Below are 26,631 nucleotides of genomic sequence, written 5' to 3'. Positions count from 1 at the left end.
AGCTCCAAGATTTAAGCTCCAACAAACTCTACTCCTCACCTTAAACTTTAATGAACACACTTCACTCCTTAATCTTCGAATCTGTCACAAAAATTGAAACAAATGAGAAAAAAGAACATTTGAAAGTAAGAGATGAGTTGAAGAAATTGAGAGCTTTAATTGGAGATTGAAAGTCTAATCGGAAATTGAATACATTTGAGAGTTCTAGGTTTAGCTATGAGCAGTCGAGAGAAAGGGGGAATGAGGTGAGTGTTTTGTCTGAAAATGCAAAACCCGTTTTGTTTTGTAATTTTTTGTTTTTGTTTTGATTTTGATTTATTTTTAATTTTATGTTATAATCTTATTATAGTGAATGAGTGATAGGCGGGAGGGGAAATATACTAAGGGGGGGAAAGGAAAATATTTGGCTAAGGGCGGGGAACAAAAGGGAGAAGCAGCGGGCTCTAATTTTTTTAAAATTGAGCTTAGACATCGGTTTATATGTCAACCGATGTTAAAAGTGAATTGGACATCGGTTTATATGTTAACTGATGTAACGTAGTTTTTAAAAGAACAACTTAGACATCGCAATACTGAAAAGCTGATGTAAACATACTAAAAAGACATCACTTATTTTTTATGTGATGTAAAAAATGTTTTTAACATCAGTGACTTTTCTGACTGATGTCTAATGTGCGATGTCTAATGCTGATTTTCTAGTAGTGTAGAAAGAGCCAAGCATACAACATGCCTGTGCAACAAACGGATTATAGTGAAGTTTCTGGTGCCGTACCTGAAACTACTGCTCAGTTGTATAATGGTATTTACATTTTTGTATTACATACTGAAAGGTTAAATATTATTATAGAAGTTGAGTGGCTAAGAGATTATTTATGTAAATTATGGTATTTTTAAATTTCAATTTATATAATTGTGTGCATAATTGCTGTTATAAAATTCAAATTTTAATTTTGTGTTGAATTGAGATTCAATTATATTTAGAATTTAATCTGAAAGTTGAATGGGTGGAACTAGAATAGCAGTCTTTTAGAAAATAAAACTTATGATGGAAATTCGGGGTTATTTATGATGACTGTTCATTACATTATTTTAGTAATTTATTAAAGGTGGGTCCTTAAGTATTTAAACTGACGATTTTTTCAGTTGGAAGTTCCCAGCATACGACGATTATTTTCGTCATAAGTTTATTTATTATTAAACTGTTTATGTGGGTCCACGTTCACCAACTTACGACGAAATTTTATTTTTTGACGAAAAACTGAACTTACTACTCGAGCAAAAACAGCAAAATTATTCCGTCGTAAATAGCTGAATTACGACGATTTTAGCTAAAAAAATGTCATAAATGGCATATTTTCTTGTAGTGGATTAAGTATTGTCCTCTTTGGGCAAAATTCATATTGTCCTGGTTGGTTTCTAGATTTCTTTTCTTTTATATTTACAAATATTATAAGTTCTATAAAAGTCAAACAATCATTTTGCGCAACATTTTACCTTCTGGTTACTATCATCTTGATGTTTTCAAACATCTTGATGTCAACCATTGCACAAGTGCAACTGAGCCTGATGGAAGCAAAAGTATGCATTCATAGCACTGGGTTTTATTAACAGTTATTTGGTGGGTTTTTTTAATCTTTAGATGAAGTATCCATTTGAAATTTATTTACACTACTTTTCTGTAGTTTATATCGTTTAATGTGCCAACAATAGCATCTATTCTTTTATGTAGTGTTATATAGATGTTGCTAGAGTTCAATTCGTTGGCATTTAGCTCTGGTTGTTATACAAACTTTTAAATTGGCTTGTGTACATATATATTCCCTATATATCAAAGAAAAATCCAATGGTTTGGCGTAGTACATGCATATTGTTTTAACGAATTAAATGACAGTGGTATATGCAAATTGATTCAAAGAATGGAATAGTTTAACATGAAATATTTATATAGAGAAGCGAATAAATGAGAATTACTCTTTCTTTACAGATCAAGTACTGTCTGTAGGGATTTAAACAGCCAAATACGCAAGATACAATACTTCTAAACAATCAACCAAATAGCTTAACTCAATACACCACAAATATTCACCAATGACAAACTATATAACGCAGAAGATTAACCAACATAAATTAAATGACACAAAGATTTATACGTGGAAAATCCCTTCGATGTGAAGAGTAAAAACCACGGGACGTGTAAGGAGTCCATCGTTTATAGTTCTCTTATTGCGATAAAATTAAGGGTTAAAGAAACCCAAATCAGTCTTACAAAGGTTCACAACCCACCAACAAACTCATACATAAGAGACTAACATTACAGAGACTAAAATGAGAAAGAAATAAGCAAATAATTAACAATCTTCCAGCAGCAATTAATTAGCCAAAACTGTCAATCAGAAGCTCAAATCAACGATCCAACCGTTCAGAATATAGCACTGTGAGTCCCCAACAAGGTGTCCAAATTTTAGCCAAATCAGACCACGTTTGCTCCTCGATCAGATCACTTGAAGAGGCTGAGCTGAGTTTCGTTAAACCCTTTTTTTTCTCTCTCTCTATTTCTGCTCTAACCAAAGGTCAGCACCAATGTGATATATGTGTCACATATATTGGGCCAAAAACTTATTGGACCAAACCTTAATTATTTTGGGCCGGACCCATAACAATCTCCCCCTCCAGCCCATTACGGGGAAGATAGGAAAAACAATTCGTTCATCACTTAAACCTCATTCCAGCAAACTTATTACATAACTCAAGCTTGCTTGCTGGAACTGTCTTTGTTATCATATCAGCACCATTCTTGTTGGTATCGACTTTCTTCAGCTTTAACATCTTTTCTTCAATCATATTTCGCAACCAATGATATCTAACATCTATATGTTTGGTGTGAGCGTGATACATAGAATTCTTACTTAAATCCATAGCACTTTGATTGTCACAAAGCACCACATATTCAGTTTGCTTCAAGTCCAACTCATGGAGAAACATTTTCAACCATAGCTTCTCCTTACTTTCTTCCATAGCTGCTATATATTCTTCCTCAGTGGTCGATAAAGCTATAGATTTTTATAGCTTGGATTACCAAGAAATGGCTCCCCCTGAAAATGTAAACAAATAACCCGGGGTAGATTTTCTACCATCAGGATCAACAGCCATGTCTGCATCCGTATATCCCTCGAGTATTATTTTTTCACCTCCGTAACACAAACTTAGTTTGGAAGTACCACGCAGGTATCTGAAAATCCATTTTACAGCATTCCAATGAACCTTACCCGGATTAGATAAGTATCGGCTAACCAACCCAACAGCTTGTGCTATATCCGGCCTTGTACACACCATAACATACATCAAGGAACCAACAGCAGAAGAGTAAGGAATGAATGACATAGTTACATTATCCTTCTCTGTTTTAGGATAATCCCTCTTACTCAAATTCATGTGAGAAGCTAATGGTATACTAACAGGCTTGGCATGATTCATATTGAACCTTTCAAGCACTCGTTCAATATACTTTTCTTTAGATAACCACATTTTTCTATATTTCCTGTCACGAGCAATTTCCATGCCTAAAATTTGTTTTGCAGGACCTAAATCTTTTATATCAAATGACTTAGACAGCTCTATCTTTAAGTTGTTAATCATTTTAGCATCTTGTTCAACTATTAGCATATCATCTACATATAGAAGAAGGATTATGAAATTACCTCCGGGGAATTTTTTGAAATACACACAAGGGTCAGCAAGAGTTCTTCGATAACCATTTGATGTTATAAATGAATCAAATTTTCGGTACCATTGCCTTGGTGCCTGCTTGAGCCCATAAAGACCCTTCTTCAACTTACAAACAAGATTTTCTTTCCCCTTTTCTTCAAAACCTTCAGGTTGCTCCATGTAGATATCTTCATGCAAATCACCATGTAAAAATGCGGTTTTTACATCAAGCTGCTCCAACTCAAGATTAAGACTTGCAGTTAAACTCAACACAGTTTTAATAGAAGTCATCTTGACAACTGGAGAGAAGATATCATCAAAATCAAGGCCCTTTTTCTGGTTGCATCCCTTCACCACAAGTCTGGCTTTATGCTTCACTATCTTCTCACCATCTACCTTATTCTTAAAAATCCATCTATTTTTCAAGACTTTCTTGCCTTTGGGCAGCTTCACTAGTTCATATGTTTCATTCTTTTTTAAAGAATACATCTCATCCCTCATTGCATCGAGCCAAAGATCTTTCTCTTTATGTGTCAATACTTCTTGATAATTGTTTGGAGCACCCTCCTCGGTAACTAAAATAAATTCTGAACTTGAATATTTTATAGAATGTCTTTGCTCTCTTGATGACCTTCGTACTTGAGCTTCCTCTGTTTGAGGAACGTGTTGCTCCCCTTATTCATGAACTCGTTCATCTTCATTTTAAACATCATGTGTCGTATCATCAAAGTTAGTCGTAACATCATCATCATGATAATCTGGTATATCATCATTAATATCAAATTGTGCATCCTCGGCATTACCATTCATAACCTCAGAATCATCATTTGTTGGCTGCTCAACTGAAATAGAGGTAGGGGAAGGAAAGGATCATCAAGTTCAAAACACAAATCTGAAGTAGAGTTGTACCTTGTACTCAACAAGTCTGCACCTTTTTCGTGCTCAAAAAATATCTCATCTCTGCTTATGATTGTCATTTTTTTCTCTAGATCATAAAGTTTAAAACCATATTCTTCATCTCCATAGCCAACAAACAAATAAGGAGTAGTCTTTGAATCCAATTTTGATCTCTGTTCATTTGGCACATGCATGTATGTTTTACATCCAAAGACTTTCAAGTGTGAGTAAGTAGGATCACCACCTCTCCAGGCTCTTTCCGGAATATCAAAATCAAGAGGGACCGAAGGAGCTGAAGGGTTTTTAGCACATAAACGCAACGAAAACGTAAATTTAATTCTTAAAAAATCGAAACCCTCCGCAGGATCCATGCGAAAATAATATTTAATTCGTAGTTCAGTATTTTTACCTTAAGAAGCTTTACGTTAATGGAACGATGGAAGTCTTGAATGATCACCACGTAGCCCGTCGCTGGAACGATCTACGCCTTGAAGGTATCCACACGAATGATTGCCCGAAGAATGGGTGTGTACTAGTACATTCTTGAGGCCGCCTTCTTGCTCTCTCTATCTCTCTTCAAGTTCTAGGGTTTATATTTTTTATTAAATAAAACGTGTAACCCTAGTTCTATTAGAAAAATATATTATATAGGCAAGAGCTATTGTGCCTCCAACTTTAAACTTAATTTTAGAGTTATTATTATTATTAAATTCGAAATTCTAATTATTGTATTATTAAGTCTCACTTAATCATCCAATAACTTAATTTCGGATTTAATATTAAATTCGAATGTCCTATTTATTTAATTAATTAAGTCACACTTAATTAATAACAAATAATTCGAATTACTTACATTTAATTTAAATCTGAATTTAAATTAAATAATCCTCCAATCATTCTTTGTGCGACCCTTTAGGTTATTATTACGTTGGCAACAATTTTAAATCTAATTTAAAATCATAAATAATGAGCAGCATCTAGTAATACATCATTGTTACCCAAGTAATAATAATTAAATCGGTGATCGATTAAACCTTTTGTGTATAATGTACAATATACAATAATCCTTTTAACCATATATTATAGATTAAACTCGAGGCATGTTATGTGTCATCCTCTTCATAATTTAATCCAGGTTTCCTTGATCGATGAGTAGACTATAACATCAAATCAACATTTGAGCATGGCCATACATCTTATAGTCTAACTCAAACAAGAGGCCAATAATATCACTCCCAAAATAGGAGGGTTAAATCATTTCTAGATCATTCATATTTCTCATATGATTCATAATATACCCAATATACACTTTTATCATCACCCGGTCAAAGGTAACTTTTAATGCAACCAAAGTATATTAATTCTCATATAGAAATATAATGATTTCAAGTCTAAGGACCAATACATCATTATCACTGTGAGAATTACTTATGACACAACAGACATGTAGAATCTCACATTGGGTCTTCCAGCACCATGTATATAATACATATGCCTGTGTTTTGACTTTAGTATCACTATACCTATGATCAATGAGATGTGATTATCAGTCAACATTCACACTAGTCTTAATGCATTATTATTGTCCCTTAATAATAATACTCGACTAGGGATCTTTAGGAATATCGATACTATTCTCATAATCTCATTTCTAAGTCACGTACTTAGAGATATAAAATTATATATCATATTCCAAGGACATTTATTAATCTAACATCTTATCGTAGAAAATAAAGGTATAATAAATTACTAAAGAATAATCCATATAATCAGAATTAATAATCCAAATGTTTCATAATATAAACATAATAGTGTAGTCTCTAGGGCACAAACACTAACAGGAGCCCGGTTGATCAAGTACACAGCACAATTTACAGCTTCACCCAAAATGTCTTTGGTAAAGTAGACATTTTAAGCATACATCTCACTTTCTCCACAATGGTTCGATTCATCCTTTCTGCGATGCCATTATGTTGTGGAGTACGGGGCACTGTTTTCTCTTGTCTATTCCATTTTGTGAGCAATAATTTTTGAATTCACCAGAAGTATACTCCCCGCCATTATCGGTTCAAAGACATTTAAGCTTTCTTTCTGTTCCCTTTCTACCGAGGCGTGAAAGTTTTGAAAAATCTCAAACACTTCACTTTTCCTCTTTAGCATATATACCCAAGTCTTCCAAGTAGCATCATCAATAAAAGTAACAAAATATTTGCTTGCACCCAAAGACTCCACCTCAATAGGACCGCAAACATCATAATATACTAAATCAAACTTTTGTTGTCTTCTCATAGACTTTTTAGCAAAAGAAGCTCTATATTGTTTTCCTGCCAAACAATGATCACAAGGGTCACGAGAAACAGATTTATTAACAGGAATATATGATTTACCTGCTAAAATTTTTAATCCTTTGTCACTCATGTATCCCAATCTCCGATGCCACAAGTTAGGAGAGTTATTTTCTTCAACTGCATTCAATTCACCCGAACATACTTCCAAGTATGTTTTATACAAGGAACAACACAGCTGACCACAAGCAACAGTCATTGAACCATTGAACCCTTGGACAATTTCCATTTACCATCACTAAAAGTATACTTGTATCCTTCTTTATCAAGAACATTTGCAGATAATAAATTTAGACTCAGATCAGGGATATGGCGTACATTCTTTAAAGTAAGCATGCACCCAATACTTGTCTTCATACGAATATCACCTAATCCAACTATATTTGCTGAACTTTGATATTCCATCTTGACACTGCCCAAATCACCAACTTGATAGTTTAGGAAATACTCTTTTTTAGGAACACAGTGAAATGAAGCACCTGTATCCACAAGCCATTCTGAATCTGAACTATCAGCATGAAGACACTCACTAGCTGTATAAATTAAGGTGACATCATTATAACTTTCGGTAACAGCTGAAATAGTATTTTTGTCGTCTTCACCCTTTTGTGTGTCTTGATTCTTTCCATGATCTTTCTAGTCTCTTCGTTAAACATGTGATCTTTTATCATATATAAAGAAAGCACACCAACAGGAGCAAAATTACTAACGGTCACAACCAAAGTTTCCCAACTATCTTGCAAAGAACTCAACAAGAACAAAGTACGCAGCTCATCATCAAAGACAAGCTTCATAGTTGTCAGCATGTTAATAATATCTTGAAAATCAATAAGATGTTCAGAAACTGATTTCCCACTTTTCAACTTTAAATTTACAAGTTTCTTAATCAATGAAGCCTTGTTGTGAGCCCTCTTCCTTTCATAAAGACTTTTTAGTTTCTTCCACAATTCATATGGATCTGACTCCTGAGAAACGTGGTTGAATATGCTAATATCAACCCACTGTCGAATAGTTCCCAAAGTCTTCTTCTTCAATTTTTCCCAATCTCTATCTTCCATCTTTTCTGGTTTGGATGGAATAGATTTTGTACTATCTGCCTTTTTAGTTACTTCAAGTGGATCAAACAAGTCTCTGTAATTTAACAAGTCTTCCATCATCGGCCTCCAAATTGAATAATTGGTTGATGTCAATTTTATCATCGAAGTACCACTACCGGAATCCATATCACAGTTAAATAAAGAAGCCTAGCTCTGATACCAAGTTGTAGGGATTTAAACAGCCAAATACGCAAGATACAATACTTCAAAACAATCAACCAAATAGCTTTACTCAATTCACCACAAATATTCACCAATGACAAACTATATAACGCAGAAGATTAACCAACATAAATTAAATGACACAAAGATTTATACGTGGAAAACCCTTTCGATGTGAAGAGTAAAAACCACGGGACGTGTAAGGAGTCCACCCTTTATATTTCTCTTATTACGATAAAATTGAGGGTTAAAGAAACCCAAATCAGTCTTACAAAGGTTCACAACCCACCAACAAACTCATACATAAGAGACTAACATTACAGAGACTAAAATGAGAAAGAAATCACCAAATAATTGAGAATCTGCCAGCAACAATTAATTAGCCAAAACTCTCAATCAGAAGCGCAAATCAACGATCCAACCATTCAGAATTTAAGGTCGGTGGCTTTTAGTTGGTGGATTTTAGTTATTTTTGTTGTAGTGTGGGGACTCATAGTGTTATATTCATCCAAATTAGATGTGAAGCAAATGACATCATTGGAATTCTAATTCAAAGGGAAAGACAAGGAAAAGCTAAAGGAATTGGTATTAAAATCGGACAAAATTCCAGATAAAATGCGGATCGAATATTTTTGGAACATGACTTATTCATTCTTTCAATTTTTGAGACATAAAAAGTATCTTTCTATTTAAAGTAGTACTTTTAATATAAATAATATACTTTAGAAAAAAATTATTATTATATAATTATGTTATCATAAACAAAAAATACTTTTTAGTATGCATTTTGCTTAATTCGGATCATATTCGGTTCAGATATTATATTATTCGGTTTTGATCGATTCCAATTTATAATCAGATCTAGTATTTTGGATAATTTTCGGTTAAATTTTTGGGTGAGGGTAATTTTTGAATCGGTTTTATTTGGTTTTCGGATAACTATCCGATTATGTAATTCGAGTCTCGGATGAGATATCGATTTCATGTATTTCGGTTTAATTTTTCCGATCCAAACCTATTTTATCAAGTCTACAGTACACTAGCCAATTTCCACAATCAAATTCTTAAACATAGAATCCAAGGCAATAAAATTCATCGTCAAGCAATTCGAGGAAAAAGTTACAATTTCAAAATTAAATAAGAGATTTCAACAACATATCGTCTAACTTAAAACTGAAAAATAAAAATATGTTAACCAAGATAATATATAGACTTTTTTTTGAGAAAAGAATTTATTCCATTAGAATAATAAACAACATAGAATTTTTATTTATACTTAGAGAAGTATTACAATCCTCCACAAGCTTTCTAATGGCCTAATTGGATGTATTCCACTCTGACACGCTGTCAAGGTCCACTCGTAAAAAACTAAGTTGAGGAGATAAAATGGTCACTGGTTGAAGATCTACCGACTCATCTCGCCGGATGTTTCTGACAATTCCATCGAGGCTGAGATCAGGATTAGATTAAACCTTAATTGTAATATTGATATTGTGATTACTAACAACTATATATCTACTTTTGTGAATGTAGCTGCATCAACAGTTGGGCATCGCTTTCAAAGTGCAGCAAATGTGGTAGCTACACCTACACGTGAGATTGGGACTTCTACTTTCGGAAGTGATAATCTGTTTGGAAGAATCAGCTTCAATGCCCAGTTGCAGGTAACGCAGAGATTTGTACATTCCTAGTCTGATGTTGCACCAATTTGTAGTTTCACTTTCCTAACAATCCAACCCTTTTAACTTTTCAATCATGTATATACTTTGGAAGCGTTCAGCTTGATCCAAGCATTGGGAGTTCTTTGTCTGTTGCCGATGAGTTCTTCTTATAGATGTGTGTGTGTGTATCATGTGTGTAGGTGCAGCGCACAAGCTCGTTAACTCACAGCAATCCAGGAGTCAATAATATCCCAGCAACAAGTAATGAGGTATATTACCAGGCCAAGCTGAGAGAGTGCATGTTGTGGTAATTGTAGAACATGGAGCAGGTGAATGAGGTGCTCAATGGTGGCAGAGGCCCAGTCTGTTTCAACTCCAGGCTGCAGATTTACCTTACAAATATAAATACTTTTTCCCATCTCTCTGTTTTCATAAATACATTCATACTGACTCTATTTTTATATTTATGTAATTGATATCACTGTATATTTATTTAACATGATACACACCAAAATTGTGAAACTAAGAAAATAAACACATCCTGAGCAAAAAATGGTACACTAATGTTACTCCACAAACTACTTTTTACCAAATTTTTGTTCATCATGATTTTGGACCTCAAAATGGCGCAATTGTACATAATATTATTTTAATTTTTTTCGTATCAAAATAGAAACAAAATACGTTAATACCAAATGAAAAATAAATCCATCTATGCAAAACACCTTTTTTAATTGCCTATAAATTGCAGTTAGGCCATTAAAACACAAAAAAAAACATAATTTCTACGATGCTAAAAGAAAATAATGACGTACCTTGGAGTGGTGAACCTTGATTTTCTGGGGAGCATTTTCTTCATTGTTTTAGCAAAAGTCATGTATCTAAAAATAAAAATTAATTAAAGAAATATATTAAGTGCCCTTTTACAACCAACCATAAATTATAGATGAAAGGAAAGACTAGAAATTAAGATTTGATGTGTGCATTTAATGGACAAAAGCAAACAAAATCGAGCATTTAATGGACAAAAGCAAACAAAATTGAGCTAAAAATTAGTGCTAATCTACGGATGTAAAGCACTCTTATCATGGTGTATTCACATCTCTATAACTAAAATGGAAACATAAATATGAGGATCGAATTTAATTAAGAAATATCCGAATTAAGAAAAAATATAAAATTAAATAAAATTGTAATCATATTCAAAATTTAAACGCGTTCAAGAACTCAAGCCAAATTATATATATATATATATATGTACATATATTACACATTATAATTTCGAAATAAATATATATATATATTTATTTTTATTTATATATATTACACACTATAATTTCGACAAAGGAAAAAAACGCATATCAATTGAAAGTAAAATTTTTGCGTTTAGAAATATTCAAGACTTGAAATCTCTGTTTAGATAAATACGACCTGATGATCAAGAATTGAGTAATTATCAGTGCGTGCATCTAGAAGATATGAATTTTCAAATATTTAGGTTGAGCTATCACTTACCCATTTGATTAAAAAAATCATATTGGTAAGTATTATGTAGACTAGCGATGTGGTTGATATAAATAAACGAAAAATTAACAAATGGCTTAACAACCGAATTGCTTTGTTGTCAATTATATTAAAATTAGCGATATTTGAAGAGTTTTTTAGAAAGAAAGAGGGGAACTGAAGAGATGACTATGAGGAATGAATGATTGTAGAACGTGAGAAATTTGTATTTATTGAGCAGTTTGAAGGGTATAGAATAGTGGAGAACGTACTAGAATGGGCCGGCTTAGATATCAGATATCAATGAACCGTCCTGGTTGCAGATTGGGCCAGGATTGTAAATTTTAGGAAGCTATTTAATAGAATGACATTGAAGTTAAACATGATCACAACAATCAAATAACGACATTTTTTTTTAATTTATTGTAAAGAGGCCGATAAAACAAATGAACTAAATAATCCAAAAAATTATTGAACATAGACCATTTTGGTTATATGAAATAAGTGGTGTCTTCATTTTTTTAATTTTTTTTAATCTTGATCATCAACTTTTCAAAAAAAAATTACTAGTATTATATACTTATGATGTAATCTACAAGATAAAAATGCGCTAAGGAGTGTCAGGACTTTCTTGGAGCATAAGGCGTTAGGATTTGCACTAATGTCAGGATGTAGATCGACATCAGGATATACATGAATAGTCAGGAGATTGAGATCAATTCAGTATCTATTGATTGACACGGTCCCATTGCTTTAGGAGCTATTGATTTGTCGGTTCCTAAATTATAGGAACGTTGTTGTTGATTAGGATATGTATAAAAATATAATAATTATCTTTATAACATATCTTGTAATTGATGAAATAACTGTGTAATATATAAACATAAAATACGTATTTATTTTGATTAACACTTATCTCGAGAATTATTGTAACCTAGAAGCTCTCAAGAACATCAGAATTTATTAAAATAGTTTGTAATAGTTTTATCAGAATTAATAAATTATTATCACATTTATATCATGATCCCGATTAGTTTACACTACTGTAAATATTTTACTTTACTTGCATTTTTTCTGTTTTTGCCTTTTTCTGGTTATTGCATTTATTCTGTCACAATATAACTCACGGGTTGCTGGTCTGGTGGCGATTTCCTGCACTCTAAAGGTAAAGGCCGATGCTGGGGAGACATCGAAGACCGAAGAGGAGAATCTGGATAGGGAGCTGAAAGCTTTTAAGGAGGCTAGTGAGAAGGATAACAATGCTCATAAGAAGATTATTGATGGTCTTCGGGAGAAGCAGGACCGGGTTGAGGCTACTATCCGAGAAATGAGGGAGGAGAATAGGAAGTTGAAGGAGGCCCTTGCTTCCCGTCCGACCCCGGATGAGATTCTGGCCCACTTCCGAGTAACTCCTGCTTACTTTGAGGAGTTAAACGAGAAGGCAATGGAGAAGATTCAAATTTGCTGAAGGGTTGCCTCTCGGTATCTGGCGGAGGTTCCTGGGGGTACAATTGATGGCTTTCTAGACCGGTATATCCAGGAGGAGACCCGCCTCAAAGAAGAAGCTAATACCGTCCGGGCTGCTGAGACCAGGGCTGGTCCATCGATTTCTGCTCCTATATTTATTGTGGAGCCTCTTGCACAACAGCCTCCTCTCCCCCAGGATGATCCAGAGTTGCCTCCTTCTCCTCCTCCCGAGCCCGAAGTTGAAGAATGAAGATATTTAACCTTTCTGGCTTGTAATTTCTTTCATTTTATTCTAGTGTTTTTCATAGAACTAAGTCTGATGGCTTTAAAACTTTAACTGATGGTTTGTTTATTCAGTCTGTGGTTTATTTATCCCATTATGCTTTAAATGCATTTTCATTTTCTGTATTTACCTTGCATTTTATTATGCTGCTTTAGGCTCGTATCATGCTAATTCGACCCCGGGACGAGGAATAAAATTTGAAAAAAATTACAATTATAAAATTTTCTACGTAGGGAAAGTCTAAATGCACATGGACTGTGTTAACTTGGTCCCAGGTTGGGATAAATTTTAACTTGTATAAAATTTTATAAATGGACATGGGTTGTGCTTAATCGACCCTGGTTAGGGGTAAATTTTAGTTTATAAAAACTTCTACAAGTACACATGGGTTGTGTCCAATTGATCCCGAGTTGGGATAAAATTTAACTTGTATAAAATTTTATAAGTGCACGTGTGTTGTGCTAAATTGACCCCGGGTTGGGATAAGTTTTAGTTTTTGGAAACTTCCACAAGTACATATGGGTTGTGTCCAATTGATCCCGAGTTGGGATAAATTTTAAGTTGTGTAAAATTTTGTAAGTGCATATGTGTTATGCTAAATTGACCCCGGGTTGGTATAAATTTTAGTTTATGGAAACTTCTACAAGTACACATGGGTTGTGTCCAATTGATCCTGGGTTAGGATAAATTTTAAGTTGAGTAAAATTTTATAAGTGCACATGGGTTGAGCTAAGTTGACCCCGGGTTGGGATAAATTACAATGTATGCAAAATTTTATAAGTGCAAATGGATTGTGCTGAATTGACCCCGTGTTCGGATAAATTTTAATTTGTGATAAATTTTATAAGTGTGCATGGGTTGTGCTAAATTGAGTGCAAGAGTGAACATGCATTTTGTGATAATACTCATATAGACTAAAACTGAAATCATTAAATTTTAAGCTATGGGATGCTTAAAACATAACATACTATTATAATTGAACGATGATTACATTCCAGGATAGAAAGAAAAATATTTGCATTACTTAGTTTGGTAACAAAAGCATTACAATTCTAGTAGAGAGATGACTCCGGAATGTGCACCTTTTCTTATTGGTAGAATGTCCTCAGCCGGGCTCTGTGCCAAGTGTTTGGGACCACGGTATCATTAAGATAGCTCAACTTGTATGTCCCCGGGTGCAAACTTCTTTTACTTTATATGGACCTTCCCAATTTAACTGGAATTTGCCTTGATTTATCGGATCTGAAGCCTCCGTGTCCCGAAGGATAATGCCCCCACTTCATATTCTCTGATTTTTGCTTTCTTGCCGAAGTGGAGCTTCTTTTTTATTTCCATCTTTTGAACCGCTCGGTCCCTCACTTCATCTAAAAGCTCCAAATTGGTCTGCAGCCCTTCAATATTTGAGACTTCTTCGAAGTTAACAATCCAGTGGGAGGGGCACCCGGTTTAAACTGGGAGCCGAGCTTTAGTAGCGTAGGTAAGCTTAAAGGAAATCTCCCCGGTGCTCGTCCTAGGAGTGGTTAGGTATAATTATGTTTCTTACTTCCACTTGTCTATTTCCTTATTGGTGTGCCATAAAAGCTCTTTTATGTTTGATGTCGAGCTCTTTTAGGTATGCTTCAAAATCTGAGCCTACGAACTGTGGTCCGTAATCCGAAACAAAAACCACCGGGATCCCGAATCTCATCATGATGGAATCCATGAATTTTATGCAATCCTGCTGATTAATCGTTCACATAGCCTTTTCCTCTGCCCATTTGGTCATGTAGTCGATTGTTATTAGGACGTAGCGTAAATCTCCCATTTCCTTGGGAAAAGGACCCATGATATCAATGCCCCAAATAGCAAATGGCACCGGGGAGAGTACTGATAATGGGAGGCTCAGGCTCTGATTTGGTACATTCCTGAATTTCTAACAATTGTTACATTTCTTCACATAGGCCACCACATCCACGTGGATTGTTGGCCAATATTATTCCTGCCTGATGACTTTGTAGGCTAGAGTCTTTGTTTTTAGGTGATCCCCAAATATTCCTTCTTGGACCGCCTGGAGACAGTAATCGGCTTCATCTGGATCGACACACTTGAGGGTTGGTGCTGAAAAAGTTCGTCTGCATAGTTGATTGTCTTCAAGGAAGAAATGGGCAGCTTTATGCTTGAGGTATCAGGCTTTGTTTTGGTCTTTCGGCAGAGTCCCATCTTTCAAGTAAGCTGTAAAAGGAGTCATCCAATTATCTGTGCTGCTGATGCATAAGATTTCGGCCCTCTCGATGATTGGAGTTTGGAGCTCTTTAAAGTAGACCGAACTGATCAAATTCGAGGTATTATGTACAAGCTTGGATAGCTCATCTTCTTTGAAGTTTTCTTCCCTGTTGATATGCAGGATGGATGTATCTAGGATGGTCTCCAGGATACTACTCATGATTGCTTGATACTGTGCCAGCTTTTTGTCTTTGGCAATGCATTCTCCATTCGTCTACTTTACCAAAATTTGGGAAGCACTGTTGATGATAAGATTTGGTACCCCGAGAGATTTTGCTAGTCTGAGTCCAGAAAGCAGTGCTTCGTACATATCCTGATTGCTTGTTGCTCTGAAGAAGAAGGTTATTGCCTGTTGGATGGTAAAACCTTCTGGACTTATAAGGATGAAACCCACCACGGATCGATCAGCTGTTGTCGATCCGACAATATTCAATTTCCATGCTTTCTTACTTGGGTCTTCAACCACAAGGATGATTCGGCATGGTCGGGTAATCGACATTTCCGGAAATGTGCATTGCATGATAAACTAAGCCAGTGCCTGAGCCTTTATCGCAGTTCGAGGCACGAACTTAATGTTGAACTGGCTTAGCTCAATTGGTTAGTTGACCACCCTCTCAGACGCATCTGGCTTGTGAAGGATTTTCCGGAGTTGCTGATCAATGATGACTTTCATTTCTCGGCCCTAGAAATATTGTCTTAGATTCGCGCTTGAGTGTACTAGGGCTAATGCAAATTTTTCCAAGTTTGGGTACCGGGTTTCTACATCCTTGAGGACTTGACTGACATAGTAAACAGGGCTCTGGACTCCTTTTTCTTCCCAAATAAGATAAGAAGAAATAGCTCCCGGGCCAGCTGCGGTGTAAAGAGGGAGTGGTTCCTCGGGCTGTGCTTTTGATAGAACTGGGGGTTCATCAAGTGTTGCTTAACTTCTTCAAATGCCGAACTCTAGATTCCAATCTATCAGCTTCTTGTTCAGAGCTGGTTTTAGTAACTCAAAGAAAGAAAGACATCTCTCTGCAAGTTTTGGGATAAACCTGCGGAGAGCTGCTAGGCACCCTGCTAGTTTTTGAATATCTTACTGGTTTCGTGGTATCTTCATCTCTATTATGGTACTTATCTTTTCTAGATTCGCTTCGATCCCTCGCTCACTCACAGGGAAGCTGAGGAATTTCCCGGACGGGAATCCGAAAGTGCATTTCTACGGATTCAGCTTCATGTTGTATTTTCTTAGGTTGTCGAAGCATTCTTTGAGGTCCCCAATATGATCCGGGATCAGGGAGGATTTGGAGATCATGTCATCGACATAAGACTATGTTTCTTTCTAGATGATCCTTAAAGATAGTGTTCATCATCTTTTGATATATGGCCTATGTGTTGATGAGTCTGAAGTGCATCATGACGAAGGCATAAACCACTCGATGGGTTATGAATGCAGTCTTTGCAATGTCGGTTGTGTTCATTTTCACCTGATCATACCCGGATAAGGCATCCATGAAGCTTAACATTACGTGGCCCGAGGTCGCATCAATTAATTGATCGATATGGGGGATGGGATATGAATCCTTGGGGCATACCGAGTTCAGACTCGTATAATCCACTCACATTCTCCACTTTCTGCTAGGCTTTTTGACCACCATGACATTGGCGAGAAATCCGAATATTTGATCTCGCAGATGATGATAGCCTTGAGTAGCTTCTCTATCTTTTCATCAATTTCCTGCTAACGCTCCTGGGAAAAATTTCTCGTTTTGCTTTATAGGTCTTTGTTTTGGATCAACATCTAGGCTATGCATCGTGACTGACACATCGATCCCAGGCATGTCTTCCAGGGTCCATGCGAACATATATGCATATTCTTTCAGCAGCTCGACGAGTTCTTTTTGGAAAGCCGTTTCTGGGCATTGGCCAATTCTTACAATCCGGGTTGGGTTCCCGAGCTCAATTTCTATTTCCACTGTTTGTTGGGCCGGCTCAATCTTTGTCTTCACTTTTGTTTCCACGAACTTCTGGATCTTGGCGTCGGCATTGGTTACACTGTACCTCGAATCCTCTATGATTCACATCTAATTTAGGTATTTTGCTAAGATGTTCATGGTGTTTATTTCTGCTTTGCCCTTTGGGAAGGGACATTACATTTTTTCTATTTTCTGGTTCAGTTTCTGCCATGAGTAAACCCTATCCATACCATCTTCCTGCCACGTCTCTGTCTCCCTTGAGCTCTCCTATACCTCCCGGGGTGGGGAATATGAGTTTCAGATGAATTGTTCATGGGATGGCCCGGAGCTAGGTAATTGTGGGTCTTCCAAGGATCATGTTGTATGAGGATTCCGCATTTATGACATAGAATTTCATGATATAGGAGACCTGCTGGGGTGTAGTTCTGAAAGTGAGGGGGAGATAGATCACGCTCCGGATCAGGATCATTAAATTTACGAATCCGTAGAGGGGGTCTTCTAGGCAAGGATCAATGCGTAAATGGCCAAGCTTCATTCTGTTAAGCGTGTGCTCAAAAACTATATTGGCAGAAGAACCATTATCTACTCAAATTCTTTTTACCTCATTATCTGCCATATTATGAGTCACTACCAAGGCCTGGTTGTGATCCGGATTCAGTCCTTCGTAGTTTGCATAGGTGAAGTATATTGGCTCATCTTCGAAGGGTTGGATCATCATCACGTCATTATCCACGTCTGGGCTCCGGGTAGAGATGTGGGTCCACAAAAAAAAAATTAACCACATGCTTGCCGCTTCCCGAGGCCTTGTCTTTATCATTGGTTTTCCTCTGAAGGTATTGGTTCATATTTCCCTTTTTAATTTATTCTTCGATGAACATCTTGAAGGAGAAATAATATTCGATCGCGTGGCCGTGATCCTCATGATCACCACAGTGTTTGTCCCAAGCTTTATTCTTAAGTGGTGCAAGTAGGGGTTTTGGGGGATAATAAAAAGGTTTACCTTTAACTTCACGCATGATGTGTGCCCGGATCTGTTTAGAGGTATCCACTTGGACTCTGGTTTAGGGTCCTTCTTTGTTCTTTGCTTCCTATCGCTTTTTTGGAGTCTTGAATATCCATTCAGGGTGGGGTTCCGTGAGATTGCTAGATATAAATTGGACTCTCTGTCAACCTTGAATCTTTTATCTTTTATATAGGATGAGCGCCTCTCTGGGGATTCGTCATCGTCATGGATTCGTCTGTTCATTTTCATCGATTTAAAGAAGTCATTCTCTTATATAAATTTGGTGGGCAGGGCATATGCATAAGCTAGGCTCTGTGGCTCCTTATGAATCAGATCTTTGACGTATTTTTCACAAGATACCGGGTGCAGATTTCTTCAAAAAATGTTTACAACCTCTATGTCTTCCAGGTAAGAGAGTTGGTTAACAGGTTCCTTGAACCTTTTGATGAATTCGAGTAAGGACTCATTGCCCATCTAATAGATTGTTTCTAAATGGCACATTTGTAGTTCGTTCATTCGATTATCCCTGAATCATTTTAAGAATATTTCTCTGAAATCCCCACATAAATCAACATTGTGGGATGGAATCCGTCTGAACCACTTCTGTGCTCCAACTTTCAAAGTTGAAGCAAAAAAATGACATCTCGTGAAATCGCTATAGTCGTACATATTGGAGATCTGCTCAAAGTAGTTGGGGTGCACTTCTGGATCAGCAAGACCATCAAAAGAATCAAAGTTATAATGCTCCATTCTGTATTCTCTTGGTGTGGATTCCAGCTTTCTGGTAAAGGAAGGTAGCAGCCGCAGCTATTTCCACGTCACCTTTAACTTTTCTTTTATGGTTACGGAAGGCTCGAGCCAAGTGTTCTTGTTTCGACACCTTCTCGGGCTTGGATTCTGACGATACATAAATCCTGTGAGACTTTTTCTTCAATTTTACTTCTTCCTCCCGCATCCATTTTTCGATGTTTGCTTGGGCTTTATCCTCTTCCTCTCCCCCAGGATGATCCAAAGTTGCCTCCTTCTCCTCCTCCCGAGCCCGAAGTCGAAGAATGAAGATATTTCACCTTTGTGGCTTGTAATTTCTTTCATTTTATTCCAGTATTTTTCGTAGAACTAAGCCTGATGGCTTTAAAACTTTAACTGGTGTTTTGTTTATTCAGTCCGTGGTTTGGTTATACCATTATGCTTTAAATGCATTTTCGTTCTCTATATTTGTCTTGCATTTTATTTTGCTGCTTTAGGCTCGTATCCTGCTAATTCGATCCCGGGAAGGGGAATAAAATTTGAAAAAAATTACAATTATAAAATTTTCTACGTAGGGAAAGTCTAAATGAACATGGACTGTGTTAACTTGGTCCCGGGTTGGGATAAATTTTAACTTGTATAAAATTTTATAAGTGCACATGGGTTGTGCTTAATCGACCCTGGTTAGGGGTAAATCTTAGTTTATAAAAACTTCTACAACTACACATGGGTTGTGTCCAATTGATCCTGGGTTGGGATAAAATTTAACTTGTATAAAATTTTATAAGTGCACGTATGTTCTGCTAAATTGACCCTGGGTTGGGATAAATTTTAGTTTATGGAAACTTCTACAAGTACACATGGGTTGTGTCCAATTGATCCCGAGTTGGGATAAATTTTAAGTTGTGTAAAAATTTTTAAGTGCATATATGTTGTGCTAAATTGACCCCGGGATGGGATAAATTTTAGTTTATGGAAATTTCTACAAGTATAGATGGGTCGTGTCCAATTGATCCCGGGTTGGGATAAATTTTAAGTTGTGTAAAATTTTATAAGTGCACATGGGTTGTGCTAAGTTGACCCCGGGTTGGGATAAATTTGAACTTATGCAAAATTTTATAAGTGCACATGGGTTGTGCTGAATTGACCCCGCGTTGGGATAAATTTTAATTTATGATGAATTTTATAAATGTGGAGGGGTGGTGCTAAATTGAGTGCAAGAGTGAACATGCATTTTGTGTGCTGATAATACTCATATAGACTAAAATTGAAATCAATAAATTTTAAGTTCTGGGATGCTCAAAACACAACATTCTACTACAATTGAACGATGATTACATTCCAGGATAGAAAGAAAAATATTTGCATTACTTAGTTTGGTAACAAAAGCATTACAATTCTAGTAGAGAGATGACTCCGGAATGTGCACCTTTTCTTATTGGTAGAATTTCCTCAGCCGGGCTCTGTGCCAAGTGTTTGGGACCACGGTATCATTAAGATAGCTCAATTTATATGTCCCCGGGTGCAAGACTTCTTTTAATTTATATGACCCTTCCCAATTATGACTGGAATTATAGTGAAGTTTCTGGTGCCGTACCTGAAACTACTGCTCAGTTGTATAATGGTATTTACATTTTTGTATTACATACTGAAAGGTTAAATATTATTATAGAAGTTGAGTGGCTAAGAGATTATTTACGTAAATTATGGTATTTTTAAGTTTCAATTTATATAATTGTGTGCATAATTGCTGTTATAAAATTCAAATTTTAATTTTGTGTTGAATTGAGATTCAATTATATTTAGAATTTAATCTGAAAGTTGAATGGGTGGAACTAGAATAGCAGTCTTTTAGAAAATAAAACTTATGATGGAAATTCAGGGTTATTTATGATGACTGTTCATTACATTATTTTAGTAATTTATTAAAGGTGGGTCCTTAAGTATTTAAACTGACGATTTTTTCAGTTGGAAGTTCCCAGCATACGACGATTATTTTCGTCATAAGTTTATTTATTATTAAACTGTTTATGTGGGTCCACGTTCACCAACTTACGACGAAATTTTATTTTTTGACGAAAAACTGAACTTACTACTCGAGCAAAAACAGCGAAATTATTCCGTCGTAAATAGCTGAATTACGACGATTTTAGCTAAAAAAATGTCGTAAATGGCATATTTTCTTGTAGTGGATTAAGTATTGTCCTCTTTGGGCAAAATTCATATTGTCCTGGTTGGTTTCTAGATTTCTTTTCTTTTATATTTACAAATATTATAAGTTCTATAAAAGTCAAACAATCATTTCACGCAACATTTTACCTTCTGGTTACTATCATCTTGATGTTTTCAAACATCTTGATGTCAACCATTGCACAAGTGCAACTGAGCCTGATGGAAGCAAAAGTATGCATTCATAGCACTGGGTTTTATTAACAGTTATTTGGTGGGTTTTTTTAATCTTTAGATGAAGTATCCATTTGAAATTTATTTACACTACTTTTCTGTAGTTTATATCGTTTAATGTGCCAACAATAGCATCTATTCTTTTATGTAGTGTTATATAGATGTTGCTAGAGTTCAATTCGTTGGCATTTAGCTCTGGTTGTTATACAAACTTTTAAATTGGCTTGTGTACATATATATTCCCTATATATCAAAGAAAAATCCAATGGTTTGGCGTAGTACATGCATATTGTTTTAACGAATTAAATGACAGTGGTATATGCAAATTGATTCAAAGAATCGAATAGTTTAACATGAAATATTTATATAGAGAAGCGAATAAATGAGAATTACTCTTTCTTTACAGATCAAGTACTGTCTGTAGGGATTTAAACAGCCAAATACGCAAGATACAATACTTCTAAACAATCAACCAAATAGCTTAACTCAATACACCACAAATATTCACCAATGACAAACTATATAACGCAGAAGATTAACCAACATAAATTAAATGACACAAAGATTTATACGTGGAAAATCCCTTCGATGTGAAGAGTAAAAACCACGGGACGTGTAAGGAGTCCATCATTTATAGTTCTCTTATTGCGATAAAATTAAGGGTTAAAGAAACCCAAATCAGTCTTACAAAGGTTCACAACCCACCAACAAACTCATACATAAGAGACTAACATTACAGAGACTAAAATGAGAAAGAAATAAGCAAATAATTAACAATCTTCCAGCAGCAATTAATTAGCCAAAACTGTCAATCAGAAGCTCAAATCAACGATCCAACCATTCAGAATATAGCACTGTGAGTCCCCAACAAGGTGTCCAAATTTTAGCCAAATCAGACCACGTTTGCTCCTCGATCAGATCACTTGAAGAGGCTGAGCTGAGTTTCGTTAAACCCTTTTTTTTCTCTCTCTATTTCTGCTCTAACCAAAGGTCAGCACCAATGTGATATATGTGTCACATATATTGGGCCAAAAACTTATTGGACCAAACCTTAATTATTTTGGGCCGGACCCATAACAATCTCCCCCTCCAGCCCATTACGGGGAAGATAGGAAAAACAATTCGTTCATCACTTAAACCTCATTCCAGCAAGCTTATTACATAACTCAAGCTTGCTTGCTGGAACTGTCTTTGTTATCATATCAGCACCATTCTTGTTCGTATCGACTTTCTTCAGCTTTAACATCTTTTCTTCAATCATATTTCGCAACCAATGATATCTAACATCTATATGTTTGGTGTGAGCGTGATACATAGAATTCTTACTTAAATCCATAGCACTTTGATTGTCACAAAGCACCACATATTCAGTTTGCTTCAAGTCCAACTCATGGAGAAACATTTTCAACCATAGCTTCTCCTTACTTTCTTCCATAGCTGCTATATATTCTTCCTCAGTGGTCGATAAAGCTATAGATTTTTATAGCTTGGATTACCAAGAAATGGCTCCCCCTGAAAATGTAAACAAATAACCCGGGGTAGATTTTCTACCATCAGGATCAACAGCCATGTCTGCATCCGTATATCCCTCGAGTATTATTTTTTCACCTCCGTAACACAAACTTAGTTTGGAAGTACCACGCAGGTATCTGAAAATCCATTTTACAGCATTCCAATGAACCTTACCCGGATTAGATAAGTATCGGCTAACCAACCCAACAGCTTGTGCTATATCCGGCCTTGTACACACCATAACATACATCAAGGAACCAACAGCAGAAGAGTAAGGAATGAATGACATAGTTACATTATCCTTCTCTGTTTTAGGATAATCCCTCTTACTCAAATTCATGTGAGAAGCTAATGGTATACTAACAGGCTTGGCATGATTCATATTGAACCTTTCAAGCACTCGTTCAATATACTTTTCTTTAGATAACCACATTTTTCTATATTTCCTGTCACGAGCAATTTCCATGCCTAAAATTTGTTTTGCAGGACCTAAATCTTTTATATCAAATGACTTAGACAGCTCTATCTTTAAGTTGTTAATCATTTTAGCATCTTGTCCAACTATTAGCATATCATCTACATATAGAAGAAGGATTATGAAATTACCTCCGGGGAATTTTTTGAAATACACACAAGGGTCAGCAAGAGTTCTTCGATAACCATTTGATGTTATAAATGAATCAAATTTTCGGTACCATTGCCTTGGTGCCTGCTTGAGCCCATAAAGACCCTTCTTCAACTTACAAACAAGATTTTCTTTCCCCTTTTCTTCAAAACCTTCAGGTTGCTCCATGTAGATATCTTCATGCAAATCACCATGTAAAAATGCGGGTTTTACATCAAGCTGCTCCAACTCAAGATTAAGACTTGCAGTTAAACTCAACACAGTTTTAATAGAAGTCATCTTGACAACTGGAGAGAAGATATCATCAAAATCAAGGCCCTTTTTCTGGTTGCATCCCTTCACCACAAGTCTGGCTTTATGCTTCACTATCTTCTCACCATCTACCTTATTCTTAAAAATCCATCTATTTTTCAAGACTTTCTTGCCTTTGGGCAGCTTCACTAGTTCATATGTTTCATTCTTTTTTAAAGAATACATCTCATCCCTCATTGCATCGAGCCAAAGATCTTTCTCTTTATGTGTCAATACTTCTTGATAATTGTTTGGAGCACCCTCCTCGGTAACTAAAATAAATTCTGAACTTGAATATTTTATAGAATGTCTTTGCTCTCTTGATGACCTTCGTACTTGAGCTTCCTCTGTTTGAGGAACGTGTTGCTCCCCTTATTCATGAACTCGTTCATCTTCATTTTAAACATCATGTGTCGTATCATCAAAGTTAGTCGTAACATCATCATCATGATAATCTGGTATATCATCATTAATATCAAATTGTGCATCCTCGGCATTACCATTCATAGCCTCAGAATCATCATTTGTTGGCTGCTCAACTGAAATAGAGGTAGGGGAAGGAAAGGATCATCAAGTTCAAAACACAAATCTGAAGTAGAGTTGTACCTTGTACTCAACAAGTCTGCACCTTTTTCGTGCTCAAAAAATATCTCATCTCTGCTTATGATTGTCATTTTTTTCTCTAGATCATAAAGTCTAAAACCATATTCTTCATCTCCATAGCCAACAAACAAATAAGGAGTAGTCTTTGAATCCAATTTTGATCTCTGTTCATTTGGCACATGCATGTATGTTTTACATCCAAAGACTTTCAAGTGTGAGTAAGTAGGATCACCACCTCTCCAGGCTCTTTCCGGAATATCAAAATCAAGAGGGACCGAAGGAGCTGAAGGGTTTTTAGCACATAAACGCAACGAAAACATAAATTTAATTCTTAAAAAATCGAAACCCTCCGCAGGATCCATGCAAAAATAATATTTAATTCGTAGTTCAGTATTTTTACCTTAAGAAGCTTTACGTTAATGGAACGATGGAAGTCTTGAATGATCACCACGTAGCCCGTCGCTGGAACGATCTACGCCTTGAAGGTATCCACACGAATGATTGCCCGAAGAATGGGTGTGTACTAGTACATTCTTGAGGCCGCCTTCTTGCTCTCTCTATCTCTCTTCAAGTTCTAGGGTTTATATTTTTTATTAAATAAAACGTGTAACCCTAATTCTATTAGAAAAATATATTATATAGGCAAGAGCTATTGTGCCTCCAACTTTAAACTTAATTTTAGAGTTATTATAATTATTAAATTCGAAATTCTAATTATTGTATTATTAAGTCTCACTTAATCATCCAATAACTTAATTTCGGATTTAATATTAAATTCGAATGTCCTATTTATTTAATTAATTAAGTCACACTTAATTAATAACAAATAATTCGAATTACTTACATTTAATTTAAATCTGAATTTAAATTAAATAATCCTCCAATCATTCTTTGTGCGACCCTTTAGGTTATTATTACGTTGGCAACAATTTTAAATCTAATTTAAAATCATAAATAATGAGCAGCATCTAGTAATACATCATTGTTACCCAAGTAATAATAATTAAATCGGTGATCGATTAAACCTTTTGTGTATAATGTACAATGTACAATAATCCTTTTAACCATATATTATAGATTAAACTCGAGGCATGTTATGTGTCATCCTCTTCATAATTTAATCCAGGTTTCCTTGATCGATGAGTAGACTATAACATCAAATCAACATTTGAGCATGGCCATACATTTTATAGTCTAACTCAAACAAGAGGCCAATAATATCACTCCCAAAATAGGAGGGTTAAATCATTTCTAGATCATTCATATTTCTCATATGATTCATAATATACCCAATATACACTTTTATCATCACCCGGTCAAAGGTAACTTTTAATGCAACCAAAGTATATTAATTCTCATATAGAAATATAATGATTTCAAGTCTAAGGACCAATACATCATTATCACTGTGAGAATTACTTATGACACAACAGACATGTAGAATCTCACATTGGGTCTTCCAGCACCATGTATATAATACATATGCCTGTGTTTTGACTTTAGTATCACTATACCTATGATCAATGAGATGTGATTATCAGTCAACATTCACACTAGTCTTAATGCATTATTATTGTCCCTTAATAATAATACTCGACTAGGGATCTTTAGGAATATCGATACTATTCTCATAATCTCATTTCTAAGTCACGTACTTAGAGATATAAAATTATATATCATATTCCAAGGACATTTATTAATCTAACATCTTATCGTAGAAAATAAAGGTATAATAAATTACTAAAGAATAATCCATATAATCAGAATTAATAATCCAAATGTTTCATAATATAAACATAATAGTGTAGTCTCTAGGGCACAAACACTAACAGGAGCCCGGTTGATCAAGTACACAGCACAATTTACAGCTTCACCCAAAATGTCTTTGGTAAAGTAGACATTTTAAGCATACATCTCACTTTCTCCACAATGGTTCGATTCATCCTTTCTGCGATGCCATTATGTTGTGGAGTACGGGGCACTATTTTCTCTTGTCTATTCCATGTTGTGAGCAATAATTTTTGAATTCACCGGAAGTATACTCCCCGCCATTATCGGTTCAAAGACATTTAAGCTTTCTTTCTGTTCCCTTTCTACCGAGGCGTGAAAG

At 35.5% G+C, this 26,631-nt stretch overlaps 1 long non-coding RNA gene across 1 annotated transcript; it reads left to right on the top strand.

Moving 5' to 3' along the window:
• Nucleotides 1-9,472: 9,472 nt before the first annotated feature.
• On the top strand, nt 9,473-10,353 carry LOC141668823 (uncharacterized). The gene is made up of 2 exons (XR_012553234.1): nt 9,473-9,870; nt 10,068-10,353. It is a non-coding gene; the product is annotated as an uncharacterized LOC141668823 (long non-coding RNA).
• Nucleotides 10,354-26,631: the final 16,278 nt, after the last annotated feature.

Source organism: Apium graveolens, chromosome 6, assembly GCF_009905375.1.
Source record: "Apium graveolens cultivar Ventura chromosome 6, ASM990537v1, whole genome shotgun sequence".
Classification (NCBI taxonomy): domain Eukaryota; kingdom Viridiplantae; phylum Streptophyta; class Magnoliopsida; order Apiales; family Apiaceae; genus Apium; species Apium graveolens.
Note: the sequence above shows the minus strand (reverse complement) of the source record. Positions and strands in the feature narration are given on the sequence as shown.